The sequence below is a fragment of the Lathamus discolor genome, chromosome 2 (genome assembly GCF_037157495.1).
Source record: "Lathamus discolor isolate bLatDis1 chromosome 2, bLatDis1.hap1, whole genome shotgun sequence".
In the NCBI taxonomy this organism is placed as follows: Eukaryota; Metazoa; Chordata; class Aves; order Psittaciformes; family Psittacidae; genus Lathamus; species Lathamus discolor.
This window is the reverse complement of record NC_088885.1, coordinates 5,230,939-5,245,217: the sequence shown is the minus strand read 5'-3', so window position 1 is coordinate 5,245,217 and position 14,279 is coordinate 5,230,939. Positions and strand designations below refer to the sequence as shown.

At 45.0% G+C, this 14,279-nt stretch overlaps 1 protein-coding gene across 7 annotated transcripts in view; it reads left to right on the top strand.

The window, feature by feature from the left end:
• The window catches only part of TMEM108 (transmembrane protein 108), a 254,374-nt gene that overhangs the window by 79,450 nt on the left and 160,645 nt on the right, over positions 1-14,279 (top strand). For 2 of the 7 annotated variants that reach the window (XM_065665569.1, XM_065665576.1), the window contains exon 1: positions 10,050-10,153. The exons of 3 other annotated variants lie outside the window; for them this stretch is intronic. The gene's annotated coding sequence lies outside the window, so the exon portion shown is untranslated. Of the gene's footprint in view, positions 1-10,043; positions 10,154-12,848; positions 12,936-14,279 lie in introns of those variants that run through there. 2 more of the 7 variants (XM_065665573.1, XM_065665570.1) reach the window with 2 other exon arrangements.

The window sequence follows — 14,279 nt, the reverse complement described above, 5'->3', positions numbered from 1 at the left end:
TTGGAATTGAGCTGCCAATCACATTTATTTACTGCTGCATGTGTGCACATACGCACACACACATCATTTGTCTGTGCTGTGAATTCAAGGCATGGCGCAACATCCTTAGTGGGGGATTCCCAAGTCCCACTCTGCTTGTTTGGAGGGAAAGGATCCCTGCTCCTATCAGTCCAAGCTCAACATCTGCCAGCCTGACTCCTCACACTGCAGCCACAAGGCTGACGGAATCATTACTCCACATTTCACAGCCTCTTTTCTTTCCAAGGATTGGCCTGTTGCCATCCCCATGCATTGGGTTCTCTTCATTTCAGAGTGTGAGCAATGTTCAGCCCACGTTATAAACGCAATCACCCACATGTAGGACCTCCTTTTTTTTTTTACTGGATGCAAATAAGAAGCCAAAACATTTGCTGATCCATCCTTTCCAGGCAAATCCCTACATGACTTTTGCAAATATCAACAATTGTGCTAGGCGCACTGCGTAATTCAATTGCTTTGAAGTCAACACAAGGTGGATGGTTGTGTTTACTTTCTGTGTCACACTCCCCCAGTGATAGGAGCTTGCCAAGCAGCCAAAGACCTCCTTAGAGGTGCTTGCAAACCTGTCACCCTGTGCCTGCATCTGGTTGACAGTGGGAGGGTTGTTCTGAGACCTCGAGGAGCAGTGCATCACCTGAGCCCAGTGCTGTCCCCGACGTGAAACCAGAGAATGGCACTCTGTGAGCCGTGTCTCTCAGATCATAATGCTGTGTCTGGCAATTAATGGCAAAGTTAATGAATACAGCTGATTCACACACATTGGCAGGTACATAAATATCCACGGGATGTTAGAGGGATGAAGCGAATCTAGGATTTGACGGTGGTTCGTATGGCAGAGCTATGAGCTGGTCTTTCCAGAAAGTCAAACACCTGAGGCCATGGGGAATGAATGGGCAGAGGTTGTTTAGGAGGTTGGCCCTTTTACAAGAACCTTTTACAAGCAGGGATGAAAGCAGCAAATGGCAGGCAAAGGGAGGATGGCACATGGATGGAGAACAAAGAGCATTTTTATTCCCCTGGAAGATATTAAAGGAAAGAAAAAGCCCTCTCTGAAAATGAGCTTTTTTCCCCCTTATCTATGTAGCAAACAAAACACTAACACTCTGTGGACAAAAGCAATCAAAAGCAATCGATAGGACAGAATCCACGTGCAGGGTTCAGAGGGTTTGGTGCCACACAGATTTTAACTTATTTTTGGGTTTTTTTTTTTCAAAGAAAACACCATATTCTCTTTGTTTTGTCCACACTCCACATTTATTTTTGCTGGTAAATAAAAGGCAGATACCTTGGCCGTATCTTACACTTGGCTGAAATACTTCCACACTTCCACTGCAAGTCGTACTTAGGGAAAAATACACAACCCCTTCTTTTTCTTTTCCTTTTCCTTGACAAAGTGAGGAAAAAGTGTTGATGTCAGGACATGGAGGCTGTTGTGGAAACCTTCTGGAAAGCTGCTTTGACCAAGGGGTTTCCAGGAATCGCAGCAGCAGACAAGTAACGCACCAGTGAATCAGAATCCTACAGTCTGTTTTGTGACCAAATGCACTTAAAAACTCTACAAAACGCTAACTTTTACATGGCTGAATTTATAGCCCTTGAAAAACAACAGTTATACTGTTTTGTTAATGAAGCTCTTCAAACACTTTCTTCCAGCTATAAAGAAGAGACCCAGTGGGCTTCAAATCATAGAACAGAATGAACCGGGTTGGAAAAGCCCTTCAAGCCCACCCAGTCCAACCGTTCCCCAGCACTGCCAAGGCCACCACTGCCCCATGGCACTGAGGCCTCGTCTCCACGCTGTGTGAACACTTGCAGGGCTGGTGCCTGCAGCCCTGCCCTGGGCAGCCTGTTCCAATGCCTGAGCACCCTCTGGGGCAGGAATTGTTCCTCAGCTCCATCTAAACCTGCCCTGGGGCAGCTTGAGGCCGGTTCCTCTTGTCCTGTCCCTTGTTCCTTGGGAGCAGAGACCGACCCCCCCTCACTACAACCTCCTGTCAGGCAGCTGTAGGGAGCGATCAGGTCCCCCTGAGCCTTCTCTTCTCCATCTGAGCCCCCCAGGTCCCTCAGCCGTTCCCCATCACACTTGTGCTCCAGGCCCTGCACCAGCTCCGTTGCCCTTCTCTGCCCCCGCTCCAGCCCCTCAATGTCTCTCTTGCAGTGAGGGGCCCAGAGCTGAACACAGGATTTGAGGTGCAGCCTCACCAGTGCCCAGCACAGGGGCACAATCCCTGCCCTGGCCCTGCTGCCGCACTGGTGCTGATCCAGGCCAGGATGCCATATGTTTTCATTAAAAAAGAAAGACAGTGCCACAATGGCACAGTGCAGACAATTTTATCAGACACCTGTATTTAAAATCTCGCTTCCCAGACTTGTAAGTTATGTGCCAATTAATCTTCATTACAAAGCAGCCCCAGCCTCTGAGGTTGGAAACACAGGAGTTTGCCTTTTCTTCTTGAAAGGCACGCTTCAGAAGAAGGCAAATAACAAAGCTTGGTTTGCTTAATTTGGGAAGTCTAGTAATGAATTAAGCTAGTTTGGAAGGTGATTGTATTTCTAGGGAGTTTTACATTTATGAATAAGGTTTGCACTATCCTGCCAGGGCAACTTTTAGCTTAATATAACCTTTTGCAACGTATTGACAGTCTGGATGTTCACTGGAAGTTTCATTTCTGCTTCTGAAAAGCTCTTTTACGAATAAATGCATCCAACCAAAAAGTGCTGCGTGCTTCTCTAAATGTGGACAGAACAAGTCTGGAGGAAAGGAGAAGTAATTTAGGAGGAAAAGGCAAGGAAAAGCCTAGGTTACCTCTTTTTACATGACAGATTGTGAGCAGAAACCCAGGTAATCTGTTAGTCCTTCTGAGTGAAATCATTAAGTTTAGAGAAGCTATTTATTGCCAGGGAGATTAAAAGTAATTAGCAATTATAAAGGAATCTGCAAGGCTCCTAATCATAATGGAACATGAGTTTAGTTTCTGGACAGGAGGGAGGTTCTAAATAGAAGGGAAGTTTCTATCTGTTGTTTATTGTGAAAATAGCAAGCTCTGTCTTTTCGGTATGATGGTGATGATCTCTCCAAAGGCCAACTTGATTTTCAGTATGATGCTGACACAGTAACAACAGCCCTAATGCCAGTTTATTCAGACCCAAGTGCAGGATTAAGCCCTTAGTTAAGAACATTGAGCAACAGATAGGAAAAGAATAGAAGAGATCACTACTGTTGTATCTAATAGCTTTTTCATAGCTAATCAAAACTTTCCTTGCATTTACTTTTAGTTTCATTTACACATTCATTTGTGCCATTACAATCATGGGGTTTTTTTCCTCTGTTTCCAAGAGCTGAGCTGAAGGTACTTCTGAGAATAACTGACACTGCTCAGTTTCCATGAGGTGTACATCTGGCTTCGAGACTAAATTCCACGTATTTGAGCCTATTTGGTAGAAACTTGCAGTAAGCAAATCTTTTCCTTGTTTAAAAAGTCCATTGGTTTAGGTATGCAGATAGTTTTAATGAAAGCACTCACTCAGATTTACATGAAGAAGAATTGCTTATGGGGGACGGCTGAAGGATACACAAATGCCCAAGTAGCTGTTGTGGGGTGCAAAGCAAAGTGCAAAGATGCTCCTAAGTAGTTCCCAGTTGTCGTGGTTTAAGCCCAGCTGGCAACCCAGATCCGCGCAGCTGCTCGCTCGCTCCCCTCCTTCCTCCACCCGCTCCTGGAGGGATGGGGAGGAGAATCAAAAGAATGTATCTCCCATTGATGAGATACATTGATGAGGGTTGAGATAAGAGCAGCCCAGTAACTAAGGTATAATACAAACCACTGCTGCTGCCACCAATAGTAATAATGATAGAGGGAAATAACAAGGGGAGAGAATACAACCGCTCACCACCCGCCAACAGATACCCAGCCTGTCCGAGCAGTGATCTAGCCCTTCTGGGTGACTCCCCCGAGTTTCTATACTGGGCATGACGTGCTGTGGTATGGAATAGCTCTTTGGTCAGTTTGGGTCAGGTGTCCTGTTTCTGCTTCCTCCCAGCCTCCCCTCCTCCCTGGCAGAGCATGAGGCTCAGAAAGTCCTTGTTCAGACCAAACATCACTGAGCAGCAACTGAAAACCTCGGTGTTATCAGCGCTGTTCCCAGGCTGAAAGTCAAAACCACAGCCCTGCACCAGCTACTGAGAAGGAGAAAAATGACTGCTACTGCTGAACCCAGGACACCAGTGCAAAGCAATTTACCAGGTGATCACCAGGGATCTTTGACAACGGGAAGCCACTGGAAAATAAGACATGAATAATGTCTTATTTTTTTACATAAAGGTTGTCCTGGAACATTTCTGTCAACTATACAAACCAGGGAAACACTTCAGATGAAGGAAAAGGCAGCAGCAACAAAACCCTAGAGTTTATAGGACATGTGAAGATGTGTGGTTTGTTGAAGAGGTTTGGGCATGCCGTGAGGGGATCTCTTCTCAGTCACTTGCTGTGCAGTGTGCCTAAGTTTCTTCCCTGCCATGCCACTGCTGTTATTCCTGACTCCGATACACACATGGTAAAATGGATATTTAAGCCTCCACTGTTTCAGTGTGATGTGGAAACCCTTCAAGAAGACAACACCTGCCAATAGGGATTGTTCAAGCAGCAGCAGGAATCTTTTATGGCCGAGGGCTTCGTTAAACTAGATTTCTCTGTTGACATGGTGTAAGAAATGCTTTTCTCCATGTAAACTACTTTGCCTGTGTTGAACAAAATATCTCTATTTTACTTTGAGTTACCAATGATCATGCTCAGAAATGTGCTTCATTAAGATGCAGGTGAGGTATGTATATGTCCTCAACGCCTCTGGTTTGGAGCAGTCTCTTCAGCGTATTCGTAAGGAAAGCATTCCTATTTTGAAGCCTGGCATCCAGTATTTAGAGAACAGAGCTAAAATAATTGTGACAATCATTACCATTTTATATTCCAGTAGCCTCTTTTCACATGCGGCCTGAACAGCTGCAGTCTTACCCAAAGAACAGTATTCTCAAAGGCTTTTCAATTCTTCTCCAAGGCTTAAGGTTTTTTTCTTCCCTCTCTGGGAGCATTTAAAGCTTTGGTAATCTCTTTGTTTTGTTGTATTTTTAGTATATTGCTTCTTTTCCATCTTTAAGATATTATTTGCTTAGAGACTTCTGGTATGTTCATGCAAGCAACACAACAAGTTTCCCCTATTAACGCTACCTTTTTGAGAGCCCATCTTGTTATTGTGCATCGAAACAAAATCTGTGAAGTATCCAATATGTAAGCATGTCGTATGTGTAAGTGACTTTGGCATTCATCTCTGATCATCTTTTGGTTCTTCTCCCCTTCCCTTTCTCTTCTTCACAAGTTCTGGGGTGCTCTAAGATGAATGTGAGAGGCAGAAAAGGCTATAAACCCCAAAATACAAAGTTTAAGGGTTTTGAAGTTTGTATGCTTAATGTTAGACTTCCAGGACTATCGTGTATAAAGATTTAGGTAAACCTTATTCTGTCTTAGAGCTGCTAGGTGTTTGTAGCCTCTGTGATTGCCAGTGAAGCAGGTGAATGCTCAAGATGCCTGAAAAGCAGGATGATCAGGGGGCTGACCACCTCCCCTGTGAAGACAGGCTGAGAAAGTTGGGGCTGTTCAGCCTGGAGAAGAGAAGGCTGCGTGGGGACCTCAGAGCAACCTTCCAGTATCTGAAGGGGGCCTATAGGGATGCTGGGGAGGGACTCTTCATCAGGGACTGTAGTGACAGGACAAGGGGTAACGGGTTAAAACTTAAACAGGGGAAGTTTAGATTGGATATAAGGAGGAAATTCTTTCCTGTTAGGGTGGTGAGGCACTGGAATGGGTTGCCCAGGGAGGTTGTGAATGCTCCACCCCTGGTGGTGTTCAAGGCCTGGTTGGATGAAGCCTTGGGTGGGATGGTTTAGTGTGAGGTGTCCCTGCCCATGGCAGGGGGGTTGGAACTGGATGATCTTAAGGTCCTTTCCAACCCTAACTATTCTAGGATTCTATGATTCTAATTCAATATTTTAACTGTGGATTCGGAGACCCAGCGTTAAGCATAAGCATAAATACAGAAGACAGCAGTAAGAGAATGCTCTCCTACCTGCTGTCATTTGAGCTGCCCATCAAAATTAGTCCTGCGAATGCAAAGCATTAGTTTGAAAACTTCCTAAAATGGCTCAGGCCAATGTTGTGGTCCTGAAAGTCCAATATTTTCTATATTCTTCCCAGTACTTTTACTGTTATTTTTATTGAGTCTGTGTGAGGTCTTTCCTTCTTTCAAGCTCCCTTATCTTTCTTAGCGCATGAATAATTTCATGACTTTGTAAAGACTTGGAGATGAATTAAATTTGAGATGAAAGGAAAAGAGATTAATAGTGAAAAGGAAAAAGCTTTCTCCTTTAAAAACGTGGCTCTCATACTACAAATTCACTGCCAGTGCTTTTCTGGGCAGTATTTATGATCACAGATGTTTATAAGCCAAGACGTTAATGTAAAAAGCCCTATGTGTTTAAGGGATAGGTTTAGACCTATCCTTAACAACTCATTTCCAGGTTTTATTTTTAGAACAGTGACACAATATTTTAGTATAATTTATTAAAAACTTAATAGGCTGTTAGCTCTCCAGTTGCAAATGAAGCGTGTAGGAGGAGAGGGATTACTCCTGTACAGCTCATGCAACAGGGAATAATTATAGTCCTCTTAGAATAAGAAGGGTGTGGAAAACCTCTGTGTAATAAGTCCTGTATACTTTTGCCTTCCAGTGTATATTTAAAAGCTCCTGCTGGATGTTTGTTACCCATCATACGTCTGGCCTACAGAGAGAAGGCATGGTTACAGCCACAGAGGACTCATCTGTGGATCCTCATGGCGGTATCTCTCAGAGTTGGCAATAGAATCACTGTCCAAGAGAGCAGCTTTGCTGGGGCATGTTTTGAAAAGGATGCTGAAGAAATTGGGATGCATTTATTTGCTGGCTGCAGTTCTGTAGATTTGGTTGGTTGCTTTTATTGTACCTACCAGTTCCAGCTGAAACTAGGAGCTTTTTTGAGTCTGTGTGCTGGTTTTAAGGCTGTGTCTATCCCAGAGAGCTTGAAGTCAAATTGGCCCAAGACAGAAGAGAAAAAGAGGAGCTTGATAAATGACCTGGCTTTTGAGAAGAATGTGCTAACTGGGTGGCAGGCTTAGGAAGAGAAACCCAGCTTCCTGTGGCTCCTACATGAATGTCACATTCACACTGGATCAGTGTTGCTTGTGCACCTCATTCAGACTCTTTGAAGCTCATGAAGATCTATCAGGCTTCAGGTCTCTTGGGTGCTGAGGAGTCCTTCAAGGACAAAGAATTCATCCCACTTAATAACTTCCATCCATTTTAGAAGGACAAATTTTACTTTGTATCTAAACCAGTTTGTTCCATGTTCTCTATGCACTGAAAGCTGCCATTTGTTTGGGTTTGAAGCTCCCTTTTTCATTTTTCATTAGGTACAAGGATGAATAATGTCTTACCTTTATACAGCTCCCTTGAGGATTCTGGAAAGGTGTTATAACTGTAGTTGTAACATCAACATGAATTTTGTTCCAGTGAGGAAGAAATTCCAATCGTTCTTATTTGTTCTTTATTATTGCTTATGAATGATAGTGCCTCAAAGGAGCCGAGCTCGCTGGCTCTTGACCAGAGACAAGCCATAACCTCTCTTTAAATTGTACATTTCTAAAGAGGTTCAACTGTAGCCTTCTGAAAACATCTTTAACCTACGAAAAACTACTGCTGGTTAGTTGAAACCTAACTACTGAACTGCCTTAAAGTGGTTACCCTCAGGTATGCCAAACACAGAAAGGGATTTCTCTGAAACATGGTCTTCACATGTGGTCTGTGCAGCCCTTAGGATGTTTCCTCAGTAGCTGAGATTTCCTCTGGAACAGCACTAAGCAACTATAGAAGAAAAAGCTTTTAGAGAACAGAATCACTTTAAAAGGTTATCAAAGTGGATGGACATTCTGTGTGGTGCATAGGGGTGCTTTTGAACTTGGGACTGTTACCCTCTTCCACAGAGAAACAGATGCACCTTTTCTCTTTGACTCTGGACTGAAGCTTTATTTCTAGCAAACAGAAACCTGTTCTTCTTGAGCTGAGATCAATTATTCCATTCCCAGCACCTCCTCTGCATCTGGTCCATTCTGTCAGATCAGGATATGACGCTGTCTGTTACCCACCTCCAGTAATATTCCTCTACTACCAACTTCTCTGCCAGCAAAGGTACCGTAACTGCAGAAAACCTGGGAAAAGGAATTCTTAAGGGGTTTGTGGCAAGCAAAGCTTCCTCAGGGAGGTGGACAAACTTGATCCCACTGCTTGCTAGAAAGCACAGCTTACCACAAAGCTGAACTGGGCATTTACAGCCAGGATTTTCACAGTCCTTAGCTAGGTACTTAATGTAGATGGAAAGATTTATTTCACATATGCAAATCCTCTGTTGTTAAACATTGGAGCACTAATTCTCTCTCTTCTTCTATAGCTCTATGGGCTATCGACTATCTTATGGAGTCTGCCAGCTGGTGATCAGTGTACTTGGGTCGGGCATTATTAACTGGAGTATCCACAAACTAGCAGACATAATACAGGATGCTGATCTGTCCTCATACCTATTTGGATATGTAGGAAGCTGGGAATCTTACACTTCCTAGTCAGTAATAGGTTACTCCATTATTACAGCTCAGTTAGCACATTTAGCCTGATTATTTCATGTTTGTACTCTGATTTGAAAACAGAACTGAGTACAGATGTTGTTAGTTGTTGGTGTGTGACATGGACTCCACCATTCAATTTGTTACTACTATGGAGCAACTCAAGGGGAATATTGGGCAAAAGAAGAAGAGAAGTGAAAGCCATAAAAATGAGGCAGTGGCTGATGCTCTTGCACTGACAAAGGAAAGTCTCATCAAAGAATCCATAGTTTCAATGTTGGTCACATTTTACCAGCAGCAACTCTTTCTTTAATGAGAGGGAAGAATGCAAACATTGCAAAGGCTCTGGAATGGGATGCTGAGTGACCAGGCAGCTGGGGAGACCTTGTTGTGGCCTTCTAGCAATTAAGTAATACCTAAGCAAGATGGGAACAAGCTTTTTCGTAGGTTCAGACTAGATATAAGGAAGAAATTCTGTACAATGAGGGTGGTAAAACCCTGGCACAGGTTGCCCAGAGAGGCGGTGGATGCCCCATCCCTGGAGACATCCCAGGCCAGGCTGGATGTGGTTCTGGGCAACCTGATCTGGTTGAAGATGTCCCTGCTCATTGCAGGGGGTTGGGCTGGATGAGCTTTGGGGGTCCCTTCCAACCCAAACCGTTCTATAATTCTATGGCTGATGAGGGATGCGGAACAAAGGCTTAACATTTTCAGTGAGTGGTAGTGTATAAGGTAAGGCACTGAACTGGAAGAGATCTGGGCTGGGAGCTGGCACTGTTTCTGGACCTGCATTCCAAGGCTCTATTTCTTTTGGAGCAGCCGCACCAACACCCCTAGGAACATTCCCTTCCCTACAGGATAAACCCTAACTCAGCGGTGCCAAATTCCCCGTGGGCATCTCTTCCAGCCAGGCTCAAACCTGTAGAGCTGTCCTGAAAGGCGTCAAGTAGGAGTGGTCAAACGGCACCAGAATTCCCAACAACCACTGCTTGTAGCAAAAGGTAGGGAGCAAACCGCTGCAGCAGCCACCTGTAATGTCATTTGAGCGCCGTGCTCCTGCCGACAGCTTTTGTGTGCGCTTAGCCTTTACAACCCCCACCCCCAAACGCCGGCCTTTCCCTTTAGGCGCAGCTCCTGCTATAACCCAACGCAGCGCTCAACAACGCGGCTCCCCATCCACCCCAGCGGCTCCCCAGTGCCCCGACGGGGACCGGGACCGGGACCGGGGCCCCCCCGCCGCCTCCCCCCTCGCCTCCGCCTGCCCGCTGGCGGGGCCCGTTCCCGGGGAGGCCGGGCCGGCGGGAGCCCCGCCCGCGCCGTCGGGGGAGCGGCAGCGGCAGCAGCAGCAGCAGGAGAAGGAGCAGGAGCGAGCGGCGCCGGTGCCCGGCCGCCGGCAGCGGAGGTGAGCGACGGAGGTGAGCGGCTCCTTCCTGCGGGGCTGCGGCTCCGGGTTCGGCCGCACCAGCCCTGGAGTGGGCGATCGGGGAGGGGGAGGATGGGGCTCCGCTTCTGGGGCGCGTTTGCTTGTCGGGTTTACGAGATACGAGCTGAAGGCAAGCGCCGGCGGGGTCGCGCTGGCAGCGGTGTCAAAGCATTGCGCTGTGACTGGCCGCCTGCATCTCGGTGGGCTCGGCTGGAGGTGAATAAGCAGTTTCAGGGGTAGGCAAGAAGGGGGAACCGCATATGGGTTCTTTCCACTCTTTCTGAATAAGGGGGGATCTGCGAGGGAAGGTGACATTAATACTTAGCATTGCATGGAAAGCATCACACCTCTTGTAGAAGGCAGGATAATTTATTTTTTTACCAGCAGAATATCTATCTATCTATCTATCTATCTATCTATCTATCTATCTATCTATCTATCTATCTAATCATCTAGCTATCTATCTATCTATCTAATCTATCTATCTATCTATCATCTATCTATCTATCTAATCTATCTACCTACCTACCTAAATCTATCTACCTACCTACCTAAATCTGTCTAGAGGAGCTACAAAGTGCTTGTCACAATCAGTGAGCGTATGCTTGCTGAGATGCATGTTGGTAACATACAACACCAGGCATGAGACTGCTTCGTATCGTAGCCAACTGGGAGCCCCCTGCCTTGCGTGTTGGATTTGGAGTAGAGCACTGCATGGAAGGCAGCCCCCTCTTATTTTTAAGCAGGTTTAAGCACAGCCTGTTGTAGTGCTGTGATAGGCAGTACCTTTCTCTAGGCGGTTTGTGAACCTTCATCCATTGCTCTCAAATAGTAGGAGAGGCCAGACGACTGAGGAACAGATTTTAGAGCATAGATTGACTAGATGGGCTGCAACAGATAAACCAGTGAGGGATACGTAGTTAAGGATTGAACTGACTTCTGCAGGAAAAAATAGGAAGGGAACTGAACCATGCTATGAATAAATGGCTGTGCTTGTGCAGCAGAACTAAGAGATGCATAATCTAATAGAGAAAATCCACCTCTCAACTGCAGAAAGCAGTCGAGGTCCATGGAGGGAGTCCTTTATATAGAGAGGCTTCTGTGGAAAATGCTGCTAATTGAAGCAAGTGGGACCAGTCCCTCTTTATCCTATTGACAACGTAATGTTTAAAAATGACCCTTTGACTGCCTCAGGAGGTAAATCAGCAATGGGAATGTGTGTCTGATGAATGAGGCTGTCATTTTACAGCTGGCTTGGGGGAGGGAGGGCAAAACAGTAGATTAAGGAATGCAATTGAAAAGTGAATTTTAAAAAGCTATAATTTTCTCCTAATGCTTTGCTGCAGCACCTCTGGAGAGCAGATGCCAGTGTTAAATCTGTATTAAGTTCCAACTCTTCTATTTGCTGAGTGATTTTAACCAGATAACTTGCAGGGATAACGGTACGGTAACAGTGACACTGCCTGTGTCTGAATAGATTCTAGGGACTTTATTTCAACATCTTAATTAAACATGCATGCGATTGGCTATTGCCTACTATGCTCTTGTCCCAGAGTGACCTATTCTTCTCTGGCTTATGTGGCAGACTTACTGTAAGTCCTCATCATAAAGTAGTCTTCGATGCAGACACAGTGAAATTATTCTGGTAGATTTGTTATCAGCTGTTCTGGCTGTGGGGGACCAAGGTGAACGTCAGCCTTCCAGTGTCTGAAGGGGGCTACAAGGATGCTGGAGAGGGGCTCTTCATCAGGGACTGTAGCGATAGGACAAGGGGTGATGGGTTCAAACTGAAACAGGGGAAGTTCAGATTAGATCTAAGGCAGAAGCTCTGCCCTGTGAGGGTGCTGAGGCGCTGGCACAGGGTGCCCAGAGAAGCTGTGGCTGCCCCATCCCTGGCAGTGCTCAAGGCCAGGTTGGATGGGACTTGGAACAACCTGGTCTAGTGTGAGGTGTCCGTACCCATGGCAGGGGTTTGGAACTAGATGATCCTAATGTCCTTTCCAACCCAAACCATTCTGTGATTCTATGATCACCCGTTCCTTTAAAAACTATTTGTTACTTCTGAGGATTTGAAAATAGCAGAAATACCTTTAATCCTGTTAGGACTGATGGAATTTACCCTGTAAACTGATGTTCTCTAGATTAATGCCAGATGTGGAATAGTCTGAACTTCAGTCTTTCTGCTGGAGAGATTAAGAGGAAGGCAATTACAAGTGTTGCAGTAGTAGAGATGCAATTCCAGGATTGTATATAGGATCTGCAGTTACAATAGCATGATGCGGAATAGTATTAAGCTTATTATTGACAAAGCCTTTTATTTCTGCTGCTGAAACTAATGTGCCAATATAATGCTAAAATAGCTGCAATAATGTGCATACATTAAAGACACTTATGTATTGACACTGACTGCCTTAAGAAGTTGGAAAACACTGGGCAATCTTTCCTCTATTGGCACCAGGAGGCAATATTCCTAAGTGCTTGTGCTGTAGCATCTGTTCTGGTGCTGCCTTCCTTTGGAGGTCTTGCCAGGGCTGAGTTTCGCCTTACCAGCTGAGCTGAATCAGCACAGATTGCATTTCTTCATAGGCTACAGCTGCCCATAGTAAGAGTTGATCTAAGCTGAATCCCTCATTGGCCATGCGACAGACCTCAATTGCTTCAATAAAACCTGATCAACTCCTCTTTCAGTCTAGCTTGTTGCAGTAAGCAATTCCTTCTCTGAGGATGGTAGCTAGGGTTTGGCTGTGCTGGAAACTGGATTAAGCAATTGCAAGGTAAATAGAGGCTATTAATGTACCTAAATTCTAGTGTATGTACTTGCAAATGACTTATCCCGGTTAGAATTAGTGGATCTGTGTAAAAACTTGTGCTGAGTGGTTTTGTGGAGTCCTTATTTGTGGAATATATGAACTGGTATGCCTGGCTGTGTTTACTAAACAACTCAATGAAGTAATAACTGACACACTTATGTGGTTGTGGGTTTTTTTGCATCCAAAGCTTAGCTGTGTGGTGGGGCACGACTAAAGGCAATGTAGTGCCTGCAACAGATCTGCTTTGAGTGACTGGGTGAATTTAGGATGAATTTATGACTGTGATACTGAAGATGATTTAGTCAAAATTAGGAGAAATTGGTGAACCAAAAACTATCTTGTCATTCCCTGAATTACTCCAAGGAAACTATTAAACAATGCTATTACTGTGGGGTAACTGCAAATAACTCAATGGGAGGCATGTGCATGACCACAAAATATACAGAATAGGAACAATGAAAATTGCTTTTAAGTTTCTAACTTAAAAGAAAGCTTCAGAGTTGACTCTTGGCTGACTGAAATATTTTTCAAAAGGAATAGGAATGAGACCAGATTGTAATTTTGGACCTATTTGTAATCAAGTTTGTTGTAATTGGAGCTTTAAGAAGTTGAGTTAGAGGTACTAGAACTCAGAAGGTTAGAGGTGTTACCTGTAGATCCTTGATGAAGATGAGGTAACTGTTGCAATAAGGAGTGATGGGCATGGGAAGAATGACCCATCTTTTGCTGCTGGCTGACTGAGGAGCAGGGTTATAGAATCATAGAATAGTTAGGGTTGGAAAGGACCTCAAGATCATCCAGTTCCAACCCCCTGCCATGGGCAGGGACACCTCACACTAAACCATCCCACCCAAGGCTTCATCCAACCTGGCCTTGAACACTGCCAGGGATGGAGCACTCGCAACCTCCCTGGGCAACCCAGAACCATTATGCAGAACACTTAGCCACCTCTGAGTAAGAATGTGGTGCATCTCTGCTTGACACTGGGTAATCCTTGGCACTGATGGCAGTATATGTAATCCATAGTTAAAGCACTCATTGTCACCTTCGGTTTGCTGATAGCATTCCCTGAAAGCAGTGTATGAGCTGTCACACTTACAGCTTTCCTTTGCAAAGCTCTCTTGAGCACTGTGTAAAGGTCCAACTTGTTAATGGAGATGAATTCTATGCTCTCTCATCACTCCTTCTGCATCAGAAAGGTTTTATCCGATGTGCTGTAACACTGAGGAAAAGACTTGCTAATTGAAATTGGTTTGGCTGTCTCTGGGATCAGGATATAAAGGACCAGACATAATGCCCCAAGTGGGC